The 20,188-nt window shown below is 51.9% G+C and overlaps 1 protein-coding gene across 3 annotated transcripts in view; it reads left to right on the forward strand.

The window, feature by feature from the left end:
* DAB2IP (DAB2 interacting protein) overlaps nt 1-20,188 on the forward strand; it is a 212,314-nt gene that overhangs the window by 27,725 nt on the left and 164,401 nt on the right. The window contains exon 1 of one of the 3 annotated variants that reach the window (XM_027556175.1): nt 156-358. The exons of the other annotated variants lie outside the window; for them this stretch is intronic. The gene's annotated coding sequence lies outside the window, so the exon portion shown is untranslated. Of the gene's footprint in view, nt 1-155; nt 359-20,188 lie in introns of those variants that run through there. 3 annotated transcript variants of the gene reach the window in all.

Below are 20,188 nucleotides of genomic sequence, written 5' to 3' on the forward strand. Positions count from 1 at the left end.
GGCCAAACAGGTGCGCCCCCGCCTCTCTCCTCCCCGCCTCGGCTGGGTCCTGGCCGGGCGGGCGGAGCTGCGGGTGGCGGGGCCTGCGATTGGCGGGGCTGGGCCGGCCGAGTGGCCGGGGGAGCCCGGGAGTCAGAGCGCCGCGGTGCAGGCGGAGGCGCGGGGCCGGCCGGAGCGCGCTACCGGGGGCCCGCTGCCTGCCTGGCCGGCTCCGCTCCTCTCGGCCTGGCCGACGCTACGGAAACTTTCCTGGGCTCCGAGACCCCCCGACCTCGCCACCTCGCGACTCCACTCTGCGCTGCTCGGGCTCTGGTGCCTTTGGGATGGCAGAGCCTAGCGCCCAGGCCGGCGAGTAGAGGTAAGAGCTAGGCACCCCCGAGTCAGTATGAGGGGGGTTTCCGGGGTCCTAGAGGGATCGGGGCTTGGAAAGGATCCGGGGACCCTGATGGGAGGTGTAGTGGTGCCTGACTGAGGAGTGGGCTGCGGCTTTGCTTTTCCTACCCTTCTTCTACGCTACAGCCCCCTATGCCGCAAGGACCTTTGCGTGGTGCAGAGATCTTTATAAACTTTTAGTGCGCCTGCCTAGACCGCTGGGTCCTTGGGAGAGTACCGCGCGGTGTTAACAAGGGGTGTTGCAAGGAAAGCACCCCAGCTGGCGGGGGTTGACTAGGGGGTTTATGCAGCCTCCCAACCCCAACGCTTCCAAGTGGTCGCCCCAAACCTCGGTCCTTCTTCAGTTCCCCTCTGGAGGCTGATGACTGGACAGCCACTCCTCTCTGCCTGGAGCCAGGCACCCCAGGGCACCCAAGTGTGGGGTGTTGTTTTGTTCAACCAGTAGCCACTCCTCAGTTTTCAGGGGAGGGGGGCGGAGTCATTGAAGTGAGATTTCTTTTCTGTTTCCTGGGCTGCCTTGGAACACTACCCTCCAGAAAATATCTTGAGCAAGCAGAGTGGGAACAGGGACCAAAGCCATCTAGGATCCAGTCCCCAGCCTGGTGGGAATCACTGTGGGCTTTTCTGGTTTCTGAACGGTCCGTTCTCTCCAGGTGTCAAGCTGTCTGGCTTGAGTCATATGGATACTGCACTTCTCCTCTCCTGCCTTCTTCTTTTATGTAAGGCAGAAATTAATTTTGATTTGAATTTAATTTTGACTGAGGATGACTAGGTAGGTCGCTTTTCACCTATGAGGGTCATCCTTTTTGATGATCATCATTATTGCTTCTCAATATCAAAGCCAAATGCCTTTCTATTTTCTTGACCTGAGATGGTCCACTTGAGCGTTAAAAAAAGATACCAGACACAAGCTTTGGAGCCCAGAGAACCTGGGTTCAGACCCCAGCCTGGCCATTCATCCACTGTGCGTCTTCGGGCCGGCTTCCTAACCTCTCTGAGCTCAAAGTTTCCACTCCTGGAGGCTGTGGTGAGGCTTTTGTGAGGTTAGGCATGGAAGGTATCTGACTTAAAGGACAACAGCTTTGGATTGCCAGTCTGCATCCTGGAACTTGGGCCTTCTTGCTGCCAGAGTGACCCAGATCCTTTGTGACTCAGTTTCCTCTTCTCTCAAAAGTCAGTGTGGACCGCTTTCTCAGCCGCTCTTAACTAGTCCTTTTGAGAAAAGTACACAAATGTATGTACCCACCTCCCCAAAGCATATGATTTCAGTGGGTTTGCAGGCCTCAGATTTAAGACAGTCCCATCCATCCCCATCCTTGTCATGAATTATTTGGAAGATATAAGGCCTTCTGTCTACCACGATCTGCTCCCACCCCTCTTGAATGCTAGGTGGTAGCAGCTGTAAATATCAGGGGAAATTAACCAGCACATGGGGAGAGGGGTTGATGTGCAGAATCTGGCCAAAGTCACCTTCAAGATCATCCACCCGCTCCATCCCCATTCTGCTTTGTCCAAGCTGCATCTCCACCTGGTGAGCATCTAGTCTTTTTTGCTGGGCTCCTCGAGTGGCAGCCCACCAGGCAGCCAGTTTCATGATTGGGCAACTCCAGTCTGTTCAAAAATTCTTCCTGTTTGGAGTAGAAGTTCTGTGTCTCTGTTACTTCTACCCACTGGTTCTGGTACAGCCCTTCAGGCATCTCTTATTGGCTCAATTATTCACTGTGGTCCCCTGGTGCCTGCATTCTGTTCCTTCCCGGAGGCGTTCAACACACCGAACTGAATCTGGCAATGATCATAACACCATTTATTGAGTGTTTGTCATATGCTGGACCCAGTACTGAGCACTTCACACGTACTATTTCCATATAAGACAGCCCCATGAGGTGGGTTCTTTTCTTACCCTCATTTTGGAAATGAAGAAACACGTTTAGAGAGGTTAAGAGATCCACCCAAGGTCACACAACCCATAAGGAGCGGGGCTACATCCCAAAGGCAGCATCTGCCTTTAGGACCCATGGCTCCACTCCTACTTCTGTCCTGTGCATATAACAAACACGTCACTCCCTTGAGCTGGTTACTTTCCCTTCCTGGAACATGATGTTATACCCACTGGGGCGGGGAGTGGGGAGGATGACTGCTCTCTGTGAAGGGCTGTGGAAGTCTCCTGGGTGGATGTCACGCATTATGGGGCAGGCTCTCGGAGGACAGAAGTACCCTGATAAGGCCTCTCCTGCCACAGTGGATGTGCATGGCCATGTGCCCTTGGCTCCCAGGAGGCCCTGAGTGCCATTCCCAACCCCACTTCCACCCCCATCCCTCCAGATATCGAGCCTCTGCTTTCTAGAAGGATTGGAAGATGTTGGATGAAGCCCAGGTGCACAGATTTCTCAGCCTGGGTGATGGGGACCCCTGGACAGGTGGGTAGAACCTGCTCCACACACACCCTCTTCCTCCTCCATGGCCCCACAATGGCCTCTGATCTCTCATAGAGGAGGTTCAGTTCAGTTCAGTTCAGTCACTCAGTCGTGTCCAACTCTTTGCAACCCCATGAATCGCAGCACGCCAGGCCTCCCTGTCCATCACCAACTCCCGGAGTTCACTCAGACTCACGTCCATTGAGTCAGTGATGCCATCCAACCATCACATCCTCTGTCATCCCCTTTTCCTCCTGCCCCTAATCCCTCCCAGCATCAGAGTCTTTTCCAATGAGTCAACTCTTCGCATGAGGTGGCCAAAGTACTGGAGTTTCAGCTTTAGCATCACTCCTTCCAAAGAACACCCAGGACTGATCTCCTTTAGAGTGGACTGGTTGAATCTCCTTGCCATCCAAAGGACTCTCAAGAGTCTTCTCCAACACCACAGTTCAAAAGCATCAATTCTTTGGCACTCAGCTTTCTTCACAGTCCAACTCTCACATCCATACATGACCACCAGAAAAACCATAGCCTTGTCTAGACAGACCTTTGTTGACAAAAAAAAGTCTCTGCTTTTGAATATACTGTCTAGGTTGGTCATAACTTTCCTTCCAAGGAGTAAGCGTCTTTTAATTTCATGGCTGCAGTCACCATCTGCAGTGATTTTGGAGCCCCCCAAAATAAAGTCTGACATTGTTTCCACTGTTTCCCCATCTATTTCCCATGAAGTGATGGGACCAGATGCCATGATCTTCATTTTCTGAATGTTGAGCTTTAAGCCAACTTTTTCACTCTCCACTTTCACTTTCATCAAGAGGCTTTTTAGTTCCTCTTCACTTTCTGCCATAAGGGTGGTGTCATCTGCACATCTGAGGTGATTGATGTTTCTCCCAGCAATCTTGATTCCAGCTTGTGCTTCTTCCAGCCCAGCGTTTCTCATGATGTACTCTGCATATAAGTTAAATAAGCAGGTTGACAGTATACAGCCTTGACGTACTCCTTTTCCTATTTGGAACCAGTCTGTTGTTCCATGTCCAGTTCTAACTGTTGCTTCCTGACCTGCATATAGATTTCTCAAGAAGCAGGTCAGGTGGTCTGGTATTCCCAACTCTTTCAGAATTTTCCACAGTTTATTGTGATCGACATAGTCAAAGGCTTTGGCATAGTCAATAAAGCAGAAATAGATGTTTTTTGGAACTCTCTTGCTTTTTCCATGATCCAGTGGATCATAGAGGAGGTGCTGTTCTCTAACTTCTGGAGGAGGGGAGTGGGGAGGGGGGCCACGTGTTCATTGGTATTTTTTAAATTATTATTTTAATAAAAAATTCTTTGGCCACACCCTGCGGTATATGAAACCTTAGTTCTCAGACCAGGGATTGAACTTCCACCTCCTGCTTTGGAAGACAGAGTCTTAACCACTGGGCCACTGGGAAAGCCCTGTATTGGGGTTTTAAATTCACTGGAGATTCATTTAAATTCACTGGAGATCCATCCTTTCTGCTGGTCAGTGGGAAGGTCTGCTGACCTGCAGGGAAACAGCTGACCTGCTGCTGGCTGGACAGGGCTGGGGCCAGGAGGGGTGAGGGGTAAAGGAACCGCCTGCCTGGGCCTTGGCCGAGTCCCTGTCCCAGCCTCCTAGCTCTGCTGTACACAGAGCCCTTGTTCCACTTGATCCTTTTTGATCTCCTGAAAACACTGAATTAGTAAACACGCGTTTTATGGACGAGGTCATTGGAGTCCAGGAAGCTGCAGTGACAGGTCCAAAGCTCTCCTGTCTGTGTGTGTGGGGGCGGAGGTGGTAAGGTCTGAACTTGAACCCGGGTTCCTTGACGATAGCACACGTGTTTTCTGCACTGTATCCCATGCCTCATTATTTTCTGCCCCACCTGTTTGGGACCTTGGTGCCAGAGTCTTTGACTGGGCCACCATGGGGCTGTGTGATCCTGAGTAGGGCTGGTCATCCCTTAAAGCTTTGGTTTCCTTGTCTGTAATGGGTGGGTGGGGGTATGTTTAGCTAGATCTCTAAGATTCTCCCAACCTTGACATTCACAGGTTACACTTTTTTTCTGCATTTCTGGGGGCAGACTTGGGGGTTGCTCATGATGGGCTCAGGGCATGGGTGGGTTGTTGGGTGGGGTTGGAGGGCAGAGTGCTGCACGGGTGCTTGTTATGAAACCAGTCAAAAGGGCTTTTGTGGGCTCAGTGTCCAGGACCTTCAGGGAGCTGGGCTGGGGGTTGGGCAGCAGGAAGATTCTCAGGGCTGGGTGAGGTGGCTGACTCTGAACAGTGCAGGAGGGTGATGGTGGGAATGACTGGGGGTTGTGGATGGGGGCTGAGGGGGAGCACAGGGCTCTGAGATTGATCCTGCAGCATCCCGCTCTCAGCCCAGGACAACCTTGGCCGAGAGACCAAGAGAAGATCATAGTCTCTCTGTTTCTTTTTTTGGCTGTGACACAAGGTATTATGGGATCTTAGTTCCCCTACCAGGGATCGAACCCATGCCCCCTGCATTGGAAATGCAGAGTCTTAACCACTGGGCCACTAGGGAAGTCCCTGAGAACATCGTAGCCTCTTTTACTCCTTCTGAGCCACTACCGTCTCTCCATGGGGCATCCCAGCCTTCCCTTGAGTCCAGCCCCCCTCAGCTGGCGTCTGTGTTGGGACTGAGGGGTTTCCAATTGCCTGCTCTCCATGCCCAGAGCCGTCCCCCGCCCCCCACATTCTGGCTTCCTAAAGCAGGCCCTTGTCAACTGTAGCCTCTGCCAGCCTCCTGCTCTCAGCTTCTACTCCATCGTGCGTCTTCTTCCCTTCCTGGGGGTGGATCCTTGTCCCCCACCCACGAGATCAAACCCGTAACTCCCTGGCCTGGCCATCAAGTCTCCACGCCCACTCCAGCTTCCCTCCCTGCCTCTTCTCCCTCTGTTCTTCAAGCTGTCTGCTTCCTGGTCTCCGTCTGTGACTCCTGTATGGTCTTCTCTTTCGGCCACTGCTTCATTGCCCAAATTCTAACTGCCCCTCGGGATCTGGCACAAATGTCACTTCCACTGGGTCTCATCACCAAGGGGTAGCCATCCCCCTGTGTGGTCCTGGCTTGCAGCTCTTATCAGCTGCCTTGCTTTACACATTGTCATTGGCTTGTCTGTCTCCTGAGATGGGTTCTGAACTTCTTGAGGGCAAAGCCCAGCTCTCTCTCTCATCTAGGTGCCCACGGAGTGGGTGGGGCTCGACGAGGGCCTTTCTTGGTCTGGTAAGTGCTCATAAAGCCTTGTAGAGTTGGACACTGGCTTGTAATTGGGCTTGGTTTTTATGCTCTTGGCTCAGAGCTTTTGCCTGCATCCTACTCCCTGGTGCGAACAGGTGGGGGTCCTGTCTATCTGTGTTCTGGGCTAAGCCGGCTCCAGCTGAGAGATGCACAGAGGCTTTTTGGAGAGGCTTTTCTGCCTCCTTTGGCTCGTTCTTGATCTGCTATTTAAGAAAGTCTATTCTGGCTTTGTGGCATCAAAGACAGAGAGGCCCGGAACCAGGCCTGAAAAGGGTACCTTGTCAGCACCCCCACCTGCAGGCGGAACCACAGGTCTCAGAGGAGCATAGCCAAGATGCACCTGATTCTCTAGAACTCAGAAGGGTTTGTCAGGTATTTCCAAAGGGTCTGTGAGGTCCTGGGGATTGTCTTGGGGGTCCTGAGACATGGTTCCAGAGGCACCCGGGGATCCCGTGACTTTTCTAGGGCTGCAGAGACTGACTATCTTTGTGTTTAGCAAAGGTCATTGAGCCAGGAGGGGGGCTTTCCTTGATGACGGGTCCCCATTCAGAATGAGGCTTTTTTCCTTCTAAACTTGCTTCCCTGCTAGCATCATTTGCTGAACATGGTCATAGGTGGTGGGAGGTGGGCAAGGTGGGCCGGAGGGGAAGAAACTTTGGTCAACACCCACACAGCTGGCCCACATGTCCAGGGAAGAGGTCTGTGTCCCCAAGTGCAAAGTCTTCATCTCCTTGTAGGTCACAGTGGCTATTAAAGACCCATCTTGGAGTAAGGTCCAAGGGATGCTGATGGTGCTGGAGGGAGAGAAGCGAGATTGGTGATGGTCTGGCTTTAGGTTCAGATGCTGCCTAAGTCCCTTGTCCGGTTAGAAGCCAGCAAGGGCCCTTGAAGTCCTGTCTCTCCCAGCGTGCCCTTGTTACTGAGTGTCCTGTCACTTTGGTTTTCTCCATTCACTGGTCTCCACCCCTTCCTCTAGCCCCGGACTGAGCATCCTAGCACAGGTCCCTTAGAGCTGACTCTTATCTAGGCCGTCCCAGGCCCCACCTCCTCAGAGAGCGTGGGGTGGGAGGGAGTGGTAAATGAATGGATAAATGACTGAATGCCTATCTCAGCAGCTTTGGTGACCCTGTCTGTCACCGGCTGGAGAAGATGTGACAACTGAGTCCACCAGGAAACGGCTGTCTGACGGGGGGCAGGGGGACCCAGCCAGACATAATGGAAGCTGGCGCTGGCTGGAGTCGGGATCTGGGAGCCTTTCCCGTCCATCAAAGCTGGCGCTGCTTCCGGGAGGAGAGAATTCCCAAAGGCTCCGCCAGGCCCCCTGATATGGATCTGCCGGGTGTATGTGAGGGATTTGTTTTTCGGTCAGGATGTGGGGAGTTAAAAATAGGCCTCCTAATCCCTTGGGTTCATGTCAGACTTGAGGCTGTGCAGGGCCCTTTGGCTCCATTATCTCACTCGAGTGGCTCGGCAGCGGCTGACGTGGGTAGAGGTCGCACTGCCCGCTTTATAAAGGAGCATGTGAAGGCCTGCGCCCGAGTTCTGCTTGAGGCTGAACCCAGCGTTTGGTGGCAGAACCTAGGTTTGTTCCCTGGCCCCCTAATGCCTGTGTTCTTTATTCTTGCCAGGGGCCCAGTTGAAGTCTAAAGCCAACATGTGGCAGGAGGGCAGGGGTTGGTTGAAACAATAGGGATAAGTTATTAAGAGATGCTTCCCTGATGGCCCAACAGTAAAGAATCCGGCTGCCAAGCAGCAGATACAAGTTTGATCCCTGGGTCAGGAAGATCCCCTGGAGAAGGAAATGGCAACCCACTGCAGTAGTCTTACCTGGGAAATCCCATGGACAGAGGAGCTTGGCGGACTGTCGTCCCTGGGATCGCAAAAGAGTCAGACACAGCTTGGCAACTAAACAACAACAGCTGAGTGAAGCAGGAGGAAGACTCAAGATGGATCAAGGCCCCAGGCATTGGGGAGCAGCGGCGGGGGTGGGGGGGGGAATGGGGGGGATGGATCAAGGCCCCAGGCGTTGGGGAGCAGCAGGGGATGGATCAAGGCCCCAGGCATTGGGGAGCAGTGGGAGGCTGTAAGTGCTGAAGCAGGGATGTGGGGGGAGGTGGGGTAGCAATGAGAGTGAGGCAGAAAAGCACCATCAGGACCTGAGATGGAACCCCTTGCAAGTCATAATAAAGGGCGTGAACCTGATGCTATAGGCAGTGGGGAGCCATCGAGGATTCCAGAGCACAGCAGTTGCTGCTTTATCAAAAGCGCAGTGCGATGTGCCCCTCTGGCTTTGCTATCTGTGTCCTTTTATAGTGTTTGGTAGAGCAGATTTGGGGAAGGGGGATTTTTTTTTGGCCACACCAGGTGGCAAGCAGGGTCTTAGTTCACCTAGCCAGGGATGGAACCCGCGCTCCCTGCAGTGGAAGCGTAGAGTCTTAATCACTGGATGACCAGGGAAGTCCCAGTAGAGCAAATTTTTATTTTGATCCTTCTTTATCCAGAAGACACCCTGCCCCTCCCCAGCTCTCTGTCTGGAACCTCGTGCTATAGAGGAGGGGGAGCCCCATGTTCTGCTGCCTCTGGGTTCCAGGGTAAAGTCTGTCTGGGCTTCTTGGCTTCCTCCTGTTTTTAATCTCATTCTCCTGCTTGTCTATCTGTCTGTCCTCGCCGTGGTGGGAGGAATTAAGGGAGAGGGAGGAGGCGGTGACTGAAGTTGGCGGAAGGTGCATCTGTCCCGGCCTGATTCACTGAAACTTTTACAGGCTGGGTGAGTGCCTCCTGGCCCCTGGCAAGCTCCCAGACCACCAGGCTCTCCTTCCACACATTTTAGTGACTTTTGTCCTCTAACCCATACCTTTATTGGCTCTTTGCTTCTTCCTCAGGTAGAGGGAGACCCTGGTGGGCAGGATGGGAGGTAAACCAGATCTCTCAGAGCCTTGGAAACCCGTCATCCATCCATTTTAGAGTTGGGCAGACAGAGGCGTAGGTTTGTTGGGACTTGAACGCAGATCTCCAGCCCTGTCCTGGCTGCAACACTGCCCTGCTTTTTTCAGAGCCATCTGCTTCTGGGTGCCAAGAGCAGGGGTTCCCAGCTCTCCATGAATCTTGGTTCTGCAGCCTGGGCTCCTCCCGGGGCTGGGAGCCAGCTGTGCTGAGCCTACGGGTTCCCGGAGAGGGCTCTTGGCGTCTGTGTCGGCTGAGTCACACAGATGAGCTCACTGCTCACCTCGGGATGGGGGAGGATGCCAAGGTTTGGGAACTTTCACTCTGAGCCACTTGTCGATTTTGTGTGTGTATATCTGTAAGAAAAACAAACCTGTGGGTTTGGACTTTGTACTTGGCCCATGAACTGCAGTTCTGGGCTATGCCATCTCTCAGATTCCAGGAGACTGGATCTGTGTCCAGAGCTTGAACCCAGCGTTAGTGTCTGTTCTGCCCCATCCTGGCTGGATGTGAGGGGCAGCACCTTCGTGGGCTGTAGTAACCATTCCTAGCAGCTCACACTTTCTATGAGTACTTCCTGTGAGCCAGGATCTGGGCTCAAGGCTTTCCAAGTATCAGCCCCTCTGATTCTCAACAAGAGACCTGGGAGGTCCTGTTATCATCTCCATTTTGCAGATGAGAAAACCGAGGCCCAGAGAGGAGAAGTGACTTGCCTAAGCTCACCCCTCTGGAACGGGCCGAACTGGAGTTCAAATGAAAGTCTTCTCTGCTTCATAGCTTGAGGTGTCAGTCACTGTGCTTTTGTGCCTTCCAGCTGCTAGGCGAACTCCTGTGAAAGCATAAATACAGAGAAATTAGGTGTGATTAGCAGGCAAGGAGCAGGAAGGGGGTGAATGAATGAGGAGTCCTAGATTGACATCATCCCCCATATTCCTCTTCCAGCACTGGCCTCAAGCTGTCAGAGATGAGGAACAGAGGAGAGCAGGTATGGCTGTATCCAGGCTCCGGGAGGGAAGGGCATGTTAGAAACCATGGTCCCACAGACAACCGGTCCTGGGCCTGTCTCTTTTCACCCCCTGTAGCTGTTGGCTTTTTCGGTGTTGATGTTAATTCCTTTGTCATCCTCCTCCAGAAGATGCCTTTAAGGCAAGATGGTTGCTGGGGGGCATTTCCCTTTGAGTGGAATTGACTGAGGCTATGTTGATTCAGATTTGGAATAGAGAGGTTTATTGTTGGATGCTAAATCCTTGGGGCTTGGGATAGGAAGTAGAGAAAGAGCCAAGCAGCTTGTTCCCACCCCAGAGGGGCCTGGTGTTGTGGAGAGGCTAAGGGTAGGGGTTAGTCTAGGGTCCATTAAACAGTCCTGGGTTGGAGTCCTGGCCGCTCCACCTACCAGTTGTGTGGCCTTGGACAAAGTTGCCTCACTTCTCTGATCCTGGGTACTCTCGTCTATACATTGGGAACAACAATAATCTCTGTCTCCTAGGGTTGTTGTTGGGGTAAAACTAGACTTGAAGCTAGAGAACACAGTACAATGTCTGTACCTTGTAAACACTTAATAAATGCTAGTGTTATTTACGTATTTATTGTTTTTGGCTGTTCTGGGTCTTTGTTGCTGCACGTGGGCTTTCTCTAGTTGTGGCGAGCGGGGGCCACTCTCTAACTATGGTGCTCCGGCTTCTCACTGCGGTGGCTCGCTTGTTGTGAAGCACGGGCTCTGGGGTGCGTGGATTTCAGTAGTTGGGGTGTGTGGGCTCAGTAGTTGTGGGCAGGGGTTTAGTTGTCTTGTGGCATGACGGATCTTCTTGGATCAGGAATTGAATCTGTATAATTGCAAGAAGGATTTTTCATCACCAGACCACCAGGGAAGGCCAGTGCCAGTGTTTTTGCTCTTATCACCATTCATATTAGCACTGTTACTTGGGACCTTCTCAGTCAACTTTGCCTTGGTCTTGGGAAACTCTGGCTAATCCCCTTTCCAGAATTTACTGACTCCGGTCAAGGCAATTCTGAGTATGGAGAAGTCTGATTTAAAATGACTATATGAACTACTTATTTGTTTTTTCTTTTAAAGGTACAGAGTGACAAATTGGCCAAACAAAAACGTTTTTGAATGTGTTTTTTTAAGTGCGATACAGGGATGATTAGAGAAAGGGGATGATGGGGAAAATAGCTCTTTAAAGTGTTGTAAGTCTATCTTGCACGGCATTCACATTACACTCGAGCTTGTTTTTGCTGGTTAAGTCACTGTGGTGAGTGTTTGTCGAAGGAGCTCTGCTGGGTGAGGAGGGTGTGTGTGGGTGTGTGAGGGTGTGTGTGTGTATGTGAGTGTGCTCAGTCATGTCCGACTCTTTGTGAGTCCATGGACTGTAGCCTGACAGGCTCCTCTGTCCATGGGATTTCCCAGACAAGAATACTGGAGTGGGGTTGCCATTTCCTTCTCCAGGGGATCTTCCCAACCCAGGGATCAAACCTGTGTCTCTCGTGTCTCTTGTGTCGCCTGCATTTGCAGGTGGATTCCTTTCCACTAGCGCCATCTAGGAAACCCTGGGGGTGGGTGGGGAGATTTCAAGTCAGTGTGAGGTTCAGCTCCTCCCTCCCTTCTGAGAGCCTCTTGGTCTGTTCCTAGGGAGAAAGCATGCCTAGTCTTTGGAGAGGCCACAGGTTGGTGTGGGGAGGGTGAGATATCAGGAGGGCTTCCTGGAGGAAATGGTGCTGGAGGTGGCCGCACTGGTTTCTGTAAACAGAATTGCAAAATCACTTCTCCCAGTGATTTCTCAGTGCCTGGTTCTCTGAGACAACCCTGCAGCCAGGTCAGCTGGGAGGTCCCAGGCCTGGCAGTCAGGACAGTTGGGGAGCAAGAAGATGTCCAATCCCTTCTGTTTCCCTGTTTAGACCTGTCCATCCCTAGAGCCCCTTTGTCTTGGGCATGCCTGTAGAGAGGGAACGGAGGCTTATGCATGAAGATTCGGGTCTGAAATCAGAGCTATATTTGTCATTTCCATTCTGTGCCCTCAGGCAAATCATTTCGCTGCCTGTGCCTCAGTTTCCCCATCTGTCTTACGAGGATAATAGTGACCCTCAGGTAACCAAGTTGTTTTGAGGATTGATGAGGTCATGCAGGTAAAGTGCTTATCACGGAGCTGGCGCAGGGTAAGTGCCTGTCATTAAAAGCTGCTCTCTGCCTGCTGTTGTTTTTAGCACAGGACACACCTCTCCACCCTCGCCTCTCCCCTCCACTGAGTTCCTGTTGTTGACATCCTCCTCACCATCTAGCTCAGGGATTTTAAGTATTTATATCCTTGCTGGAATTTCTCTTTGCATTGTCTAGTTAATTACCTAATTGAATGAAGGCAAACAATTTCGCTTCGCTTCCTTTCCTGTAGAAGTGCAGGAAGCGGCCGGTGCCTTCTTTTCTGTGATTGAGACGATTATTGAAGTATTTGATGATGATGGTGACGCCTTTCCCCCTTGAGAGGTCCTCTCCCTCTTAGAATAGCTTCTCGACCCTGTAAATCAAGCTGTAGCCACGTGCTTGGGAGGCATATATCTTGTTGAGGATGTTGATGGGTTTGGCCGCTGTTTCTTTGGGTGCCAACATGCTGTTTTGGCACCTTCTTGCCCATTTCAAGAGGGATAGTTGATAAGACAGCTTTTTAAAAATATTCAGAACTAATGACCTCTGTACGTATTTGGGGAGGACTGGCTGATGGAGCATGCATCAAAACCAAGGCTGGGGAAGAAGGCGTCCCATGGCAAGGAATCACTGACTCCTCACTTCTGCTGGTGTTGGTGGCGTTGGATTCTGTCCTGCCCCTAGTGGCTCTGGGGCGGGGAAGTACAGTGATTAAGGTCATTTTCTGTTTGTTTGTTTTGGCTGTGCCATGCAGCTTGCAGGATCTTAGTCCTGCAAGAGAGTTTGAACCTGGTCCCCAGCAGGAAACCTTCCGAGTCCTAACCACTGGACCACCGGGGAATTTCCAGGGGCATGGGATCTGAACTTGATGTGCTGGGGGCTTCCAGTCCCTGCCCTGCCACCTGGTAGCTGCGTGAAACGGCACAGCTGCTTAACTCGTCCTTGGCTCTCAGGTGAGGGTCCCATAAACCCCATTTCATAGGAGGTGTAAGAATTGTTCTACCCACAATGCTGGCACATGTAAGTACTCCTACGAGTAAGCTGGTATATTCAAGGATCTTAAAAAAAAAACATACCGTGTTCTTTACGCCAAGACCCTCCCCATTTGTCTTACCTTGTTCTTCTCCAGGTAATAACCCCAACCAGCAGGTCTGGGGCTCTCCCTACCTCTAGGCTCCTGCCGAGTGGTCCCTTCTATTTAGAATGTCCTTGTCCTTGCCCTTCCTTGTTCTTTCAAGACTTATCTCAAGGACTGTGCCTACATGGCATTTTCCTAGAGTTCCCGACCAGTCCCCTTAAATGCCCTACTACATCCTTGTTATGCCTTTTATCTGCAACTGTCGTTGGCCCAGGTATGTTTCATGGAAAGGCAGTCTGGAAGATACTTTGTAGAAAAGGAGTTTTGGAAAAGGCTGCATACTTGATGCCCATTCGTACAGTACCAATCCACACTAGCAATTTTAAAGGCTCTGAGAAGTTCTGCAATGCAGAAACCTGCTGAACTTTGCTTGCCCCAGAATTCTCCAAACCTCTGACCTTAGGAGACTTTCTTCTTCTTTTTTTAAAAAATTCTTTCTTTCTTTCTTCATTTTTGTCTGTGCTGGGTCTTCATTGCTGGATGGACTTTTCTCTAGTTGTGGAGAGAAGGGGCTACTCTCTCATTGTGGTGCACGGGCTTCCCATTGCGATGGCTTTTCTTGCTGTTGAGCACAGGCTCTGGGGTGCACGGGCTCCAATAGTTGTGGCTCCCAGGCTCTAGATCACAGGCTCAATAGTTGCGGTGCACGGGATTAGTTGTTCCACGGCATGTGGGATCTTCCCGGGTCGGGGATCGAACCTGTGTCTTCTGCATTGGCAGGCGAATTCTTCACCACTGAGCCACCAGGGAAACCCTAGGATACTTTCTTCTCGGAATACCTGTTGACAAAGGCTTTGTGACCTCCTCGGGGGATGTGGCCTGTTGTAGACATCTAAAAGTTGCTCAGTCATGTCCGACTCTGAGACCTCATAGACTGTAGCCTACCAGGCTCCTCTGTCCATGGGATTTTTCAGGCAATAGTACTGGAGTGGATTGCCATTTCCTTCTCCAGGGGATCTTCCCAACCCAGGGATTGAACCCAGGTCTCCCGCGTTGTAGACAGACGCTTTACCATCTGAGCCACCAGGGAAGTCCAGTTTGATGCAATCTCCCCATTTTACAGTCAAGGAAACCAAGTAACTGGTCCCAGCTAAACCTGTGTGCCCCTCCCTCACCCCCTGGATCAAGTGGTGAGGTTCTTTATGTGGGTGTTCAGGGCCAGGTGACAAGGGACGGCTGACTGTGACCTGCTCTCAAGGGCCTTTTAGCCTTGTTGAAAGGGTGTGATGGACACATGAAATAGAGAGAGGTTAACTGCCAAACCACGCATCCCTGAGCTGCTGTGTAACAGGAACCCTGGTGCTGACCTGTCTGTATCTTGGCCAAGGAAGGACGTGAGAGTCAAATGTCCTCTGAGAACCTAGCAGTGTCCCCAGCGCTGGGACCCCAGAACTCAGCCACACTGTCTCCCACCCCAACCACCAGGAATTCCTGGGACTCCATTGTGCTCTAGTACTGACGGGGCACAGTCAAGGAAGGGGAGAGGAGCCAGCAAGGAGGCAACAAAAGAAGGAGCAAAACCTTCTGTTTACCAATGCACACTGCCCCCTTCCTTTCTGGGGAAAAAAATACTTTCTTTTCTAGTCTTCTTTTATTATCAGACATTCTCAGGGGAGCAATGACCTGGCAGTGGGAATTATCTGCTGTCTTTATTCTAGTGCCTGTCTGCTGAAATTCCTTCTTGGAGTAATTGATTTTGGTAATTCAGAGGTGCTGAATATTATTTTAGGAGAGGGTGCCGGCGTAGAGGCAGGGGGATGCCCACGAAGGCGTGGGCGGCCAGCGGAGAGCTGCTGGTGATGGCTATGATGGGGGTGGGGCAGAGACGACAGATAATGCAGTTCTTGCCTTTGAATTTGTTCCGTCTTGTGTCGAAGGTGCGTGGGTTGCACGGGAAGTCACTTGACTGTGGAAACTGGGGCAGGTTTACCGTAGGAAATGAGCTGAGAGGCAAATGTCAGGTTTGGTCACCCCTCACCGTAGGGGCATTGGCCCCAGCCTGACCCTGACGCTGGCTGTCATCCTGTTGTCTCCCGGAGGGCCAGGGAGGTAGCGGTGACTCCTAGGAGAAACTTGAAGGAGAGCAGCTGCTGTGAATTGGCCTGACCTTTCCTCTGGGCGGCCCGAGGTGCTGATTCTGGACCCTGGTGCCTAGGGCACCACTGTCCCCTGGGCGGGGAGGGCAGGTCAGGGCGCCCGCTTTGTGGGGATGCTAAGAAGGGCATGAAGGGAGGACCTCAGTGTTATCTGCTCAGTGGATGAAAAAGGCAAGTGTGGGGACTTCCTCCCGGAAATGGCCCCAACAAATGCCCAGAAAAGGCCCAATTTCAAATGAGTTGAAATTTGAAATTCTAGCCTGGGCTAGAAGGTTACTCAGGTTTTTCTCACCCAGGGGCTTTGATGAGGGGGCGGTGCTCTGCTTCTCCACTGCAATGGGAGTTGGGGAAGAGGGTCTCCAGGAAAAATTGGGGCACTGGCCCCAAAAGAAGAGGGAAGAAGCACAGGCAAAAACAACAACAAGCCCAGAAACACGATGCCCATGTCATGAATGGTTAGTAAGTTCAATGGAGTATTATAGACACTTTTCCCTCCAGAGAAGGAATTTACATCGAGGTCCATCATCTCCTATAACAAAACCAAGCAGACCCTGGGCATTGCCAGGGATCTGAAGCCACAGCTTGGCTCAGCTGAAAAGAGCAGCATGGTCAGTTAGTGAGAGATGCCTGCGCCTTGCTGGAGGAGGCGGGACTGTGTGTGCCCTGACAGCCGGTGTGCCATCCCTTATTGGGTCTGAGCTTCGATGTTACAGATGTTTTTAAGGCTTGAGAACAACTGGGCTGAAACTATATCATGTTGAAAGACTCCTGCAAACTTTAAAGGTCCAAATAAAAGTCCTTGGAGCCCTTTGTGGCCGGATATAATGCTCTCTTACAGAGCCAACAGATAAATTACCATGTGATGGGAGGAGATGAAGGGTGATTGTGGGAAGGTGTGGCTCCTGACACTCCGTGGCTCCAGGGGGGCCTTCTTGTCCTTTGACCATGACAGTAGTGAGCTGCAAACCTCTGCCTGGAGGGACACATATTTATTGACTGCCAGGCACTGATTTAGTTTGAGTGCCTACTGTTTACCAGCTCGAGAACTGGTGTGATTTCAGGAGCTTTTCTAAACCAGCTCTTGTGCCTGAAATTCCACCATTAGAGATTGATTTCTTTGGGTTAAACATTGCCCTTTCTAGCTTAGGTGTTAGCTACTAAGGGGATGCTGAGTGGGGATCTCATTTTCTCTAAGCCCTCTCTGAGCTGGAAGTTATTATTTAGAAATGTGGAGATAGAGAAGGTAAACAGGGGACCAGGACACGACGTCGGGCTGGTGGTGGAAGTCAAGATTTGCACGTCATTTGTCACTACGTCTACCCCACCCTGAGCGCTAAACTTAGCAACAGTCAAAAATTTAAGTCATCAAATCATTTTTAGTGGCCATTGTTTTCCAAGTTTGGATCCTAAGGGCAGAATGAGAACTGAAGGTCCTTCCCGCCTCTGGTCCCTTCTGCTCTTCCAGATCCTTCCGCTCAGATGGGCGGCTCCTACTGTGGCTGCCCCGGCCAGCTGCTAGAGGAAGTTGCTGGAACTGCCCTCCCACTCTTCCCAGCTGGAAGAACAGTTGTCTGCCCCTACCTGGTCACCTTCTGGCCCCTAGGGACCCCTTCCGCAATGACAGTATCCACCACTGACCAGTCAGCAAACGCTGACCCTCCTCCGACCCCACTGTTGTTGTTCTAGTTGCTAAGTTGTGTCCAGCTGTTTGTGACCTTGTGGACTGGAGTCTGCCAAGTTCCTCTGTCCATGGAATTTACCAGGCAAGAATATTGGAGTGGGTTGCCATTTCTTTCTCCAAGGGATCTTCCCTACCCAAGGATAGAACGTGAGTCTCCTGCATCTCCTGCATTGGCAGGCAGATTCTTTACTACTGAGTCACCTGAGAACACCCTCCGCTCCCGACCCCAACCCCATACAGTGGTTTAAGTATCTGTGAGCTCTGGAGTCTGGCTGGGTTTAAGACCAGCTGGGTGAATATACAGACTTTGCGGTAAAATGGGATAACAGGGATAACAGTACTAACCCCAAAAGATTTATGGAAGTGTCATTGAGATAGATGATCACATCCCTAGTTCAAGGCCTGGCATGCATGTAAAAGAAACCTGATATGTGGGGTCTTTGATGATCATAATATTATTAGTGCTTGGGGCCTCAGCCAGCCTTCCCGGGGTGGGCACCAGCCTCTAGCCGCCATCCCAGACACGCACTTCCTGGCCCTTCTGACCCTTAGAAGGTCCTACCCTGGATACCCCCTCTTCTCACCTACCAGCTCTCACCTGGGAGCCCTGTTCGTGCCCACGGTGTCCACTACCCTTGAACCTGGACTACTTCCATCCCTGATGGTAAGTCTCTTACTCTAATCCTCCCCGAGTTTTAGGGGGAGCTCCTCCCCGAGTTCCAGACAGAGAAGTGATTTTTACCAGATGCTCTAGAGGTGTATCAATTAGTCCAGTGAGGAAGTCCTTTCCTTTCCACTAAAACCACCTCCTCCCACTCTCACCACCCATCCCCCACCCCGACTTCCCCCTTTCAGGTGAAGGCGGTGCTGACCAGCAGCCCCGAGCCAGGGAAGCCTTGCCTGGTGCTCCACCTCCTTTCCCTCCTTCCTCCTTCGTGAAAGACCAGGAGTTCCCTTGGCTCCAGGTTCTTATCTCCATCCCTGCCCGTACTGTCCACTAGGGGACACGCCGGTCACAGCCTCCTGATGCCCAGCCTCCCCTGCATCCTGCCTCCAGGGGACCTTTCTAAACCTTGATCTGATGGAGTCGCTCCCTCTGTGCCAGGGGCCTCTGCTTCCCATCTCTCTGCTTGGAGGTGATATTTCCATTTCTCAGGGCCAGGGCTGCTGGTGGATTGAGCAATGGTGTGGGTTGAAAGCAAAACAGGGGTGGACAAACTAATAATTAACAGATGTCAATTGTGAATAGCTTAAAAATACCACCAGCGCCGCACCCCCCTCCTCTGGCGAGGGAGGAAAAGCACACTGTCGCTTGCCCCCTTGGGAGCGATTGATTCCCAGCCAGCTTGAGACAGGTTTGGCGGAGAACGTGACAGGTACTGTGGGGTGTGTGGGGGAAAGGGGGGCGGGGTAAGTGCCTTGCCAAGGCCCCTGGGCTTTGACTTACTGTGCTTCCCAGGGCTTTTCTTGGGATGAAGAGAGTGGTTGCTGAATTAAAGAGGAAGATCAGGAGAAGGGGATGACAGAGGATGAGAGGGTTGGATGGCATCACTGACTCGATGGACATGAGTTTGAGCAATCCCTGGGAGTTGGTGATAGACAGGGAAGCCTGGCGTGCTGCAGTTTATGGGATTGCAAAGAGTAGGACACGACTGAGCAACTGAACTGAGGGACTGGTGGTCCAGTGATGAGGATTGCACACTTCCACTTCGGGGAGTGCAGCTTCACCCCTGGTTAGGGAACTAAGATCCTGCATGCTGAAAGGTGTGCCAAAGGGAAAAAAAGAGAAAGATCAGAGAGGTAATTAGGGAGAACCATGAGTCTGTCCAGAGTCGCGGCTCCCGGTTTGATCCAGATCCAGGCTGCTCTTCTCTCTCCTGGCTGATGCTTCTCACTGGACTCCCTCCTCTGTTTGCTCTCCTTGCAGTCTCATCTTTATGGTAACCAGTGTGCGTGCACTTTTCTAATTTAAGGTAGACTGGTTTGGGTTGCTTTCAGCTCCCACTGCTCTCGGAGCCACGTGTAACCTGCCCTTGGCTCCCAGGTCTTGCTGACCCATCCCGGCTCACCTCCCCTTCCCCACCTTCCTCACTGCTCTTCAGCCCTGCTGGCCTTCCCTTCAGTTTTGTCCACCTCTGGTCCCCTCTCCTCCTTGGAAGTTGCCACTTCAGCACTCACTGGAAATAACCCTCCTCCGGAACCATGTGTCTCATCGAGGGTGACCCTTCCTCACCCCGTTAGTCTCTGCCTCAATACCTGTTATTTCCTCTCTTGCAGACATCACAGTCTTAACTGACATGTGTGTATACCCATGCCTGCGTGTGTGTATTTATAGTTTCTTAATGCTTATTTTTGTGTGTTTCCCAGGACAGAAAGCCCAAGAGGACAGGCTCTCTGGCAGTTTCTGGTACATAGTAAGTAAAAGTTGCTCAGTCATATCTGACTCTTTGCAACCCCATGGACTGTGCAGTCCATGGAATTCTCCAGGCCAGAATACTGCAGCAAGTGGCCATTCCCTTCTCCAGGGGATCTTCCCAACCTGAGGATTGAACCCAGGTCTCCTGCATTGCATGCAGATTCTTTACCATCTGAGCCACCAGGGAAGCCACCGGTACATAGTAGGTTCTCAGTAAATATTTGTCAGATGAATGCATGATGGGTAAGCAGAGACCTCAAGGGAGGCAGGCTGTTGCCTAGGGTGACCAGTTGTCTTGATTTGTCCAGGAATGGCAGGGAAAGGGTTCCTGGGACTTGGGATTTTCAGTTTTAAAACCAAGACAGTTGCAGGGAAACCGAGATGAGCTGACACCCTGGCCCTGCCCAAGTGCCCATCCCTGGAGGACCGTGATTTTCGAGGTCCACATGTTTTTTAATATTCATAGTCTTTAGAAGGAGACCAGGGCAGATGCATTCCTAAGGATGGTGCGTGGAAGCCTGGGGGGGTGTGCACAGGGGGTGCTGGGCAGGTGGGCTGCCACTCCCCGCCTGGCTGCTACGGGCCTCACCTGAGCCTTATGCCATTCCTGTTTAGCTTGTGGCCAGCTCCTCTCACCCCATCTTGGCAGATGAGGTTGACTTGACATGCAAAGGTCAGCTGCAGGTGGCCAGGCCAGGGGCCCTCTCTA

This window comes from Bos indicus x Bos taurus, chromosome 11 (assembly GCF_003369695.1).
Source record: "Bos indicus x Bos taurus breed Angus x Brahman F1 hybrid chromosome 11, Bos_hybrid_MaternalHap_v2.0, whole genome shotgun sequence".
NCBI classification, from domain to species: Eukaryota; Metazoa; Chordata; class Mammalia; order Artiodactyla; family Bovidae; genus Bos; species Bos indicus x Bos taurus.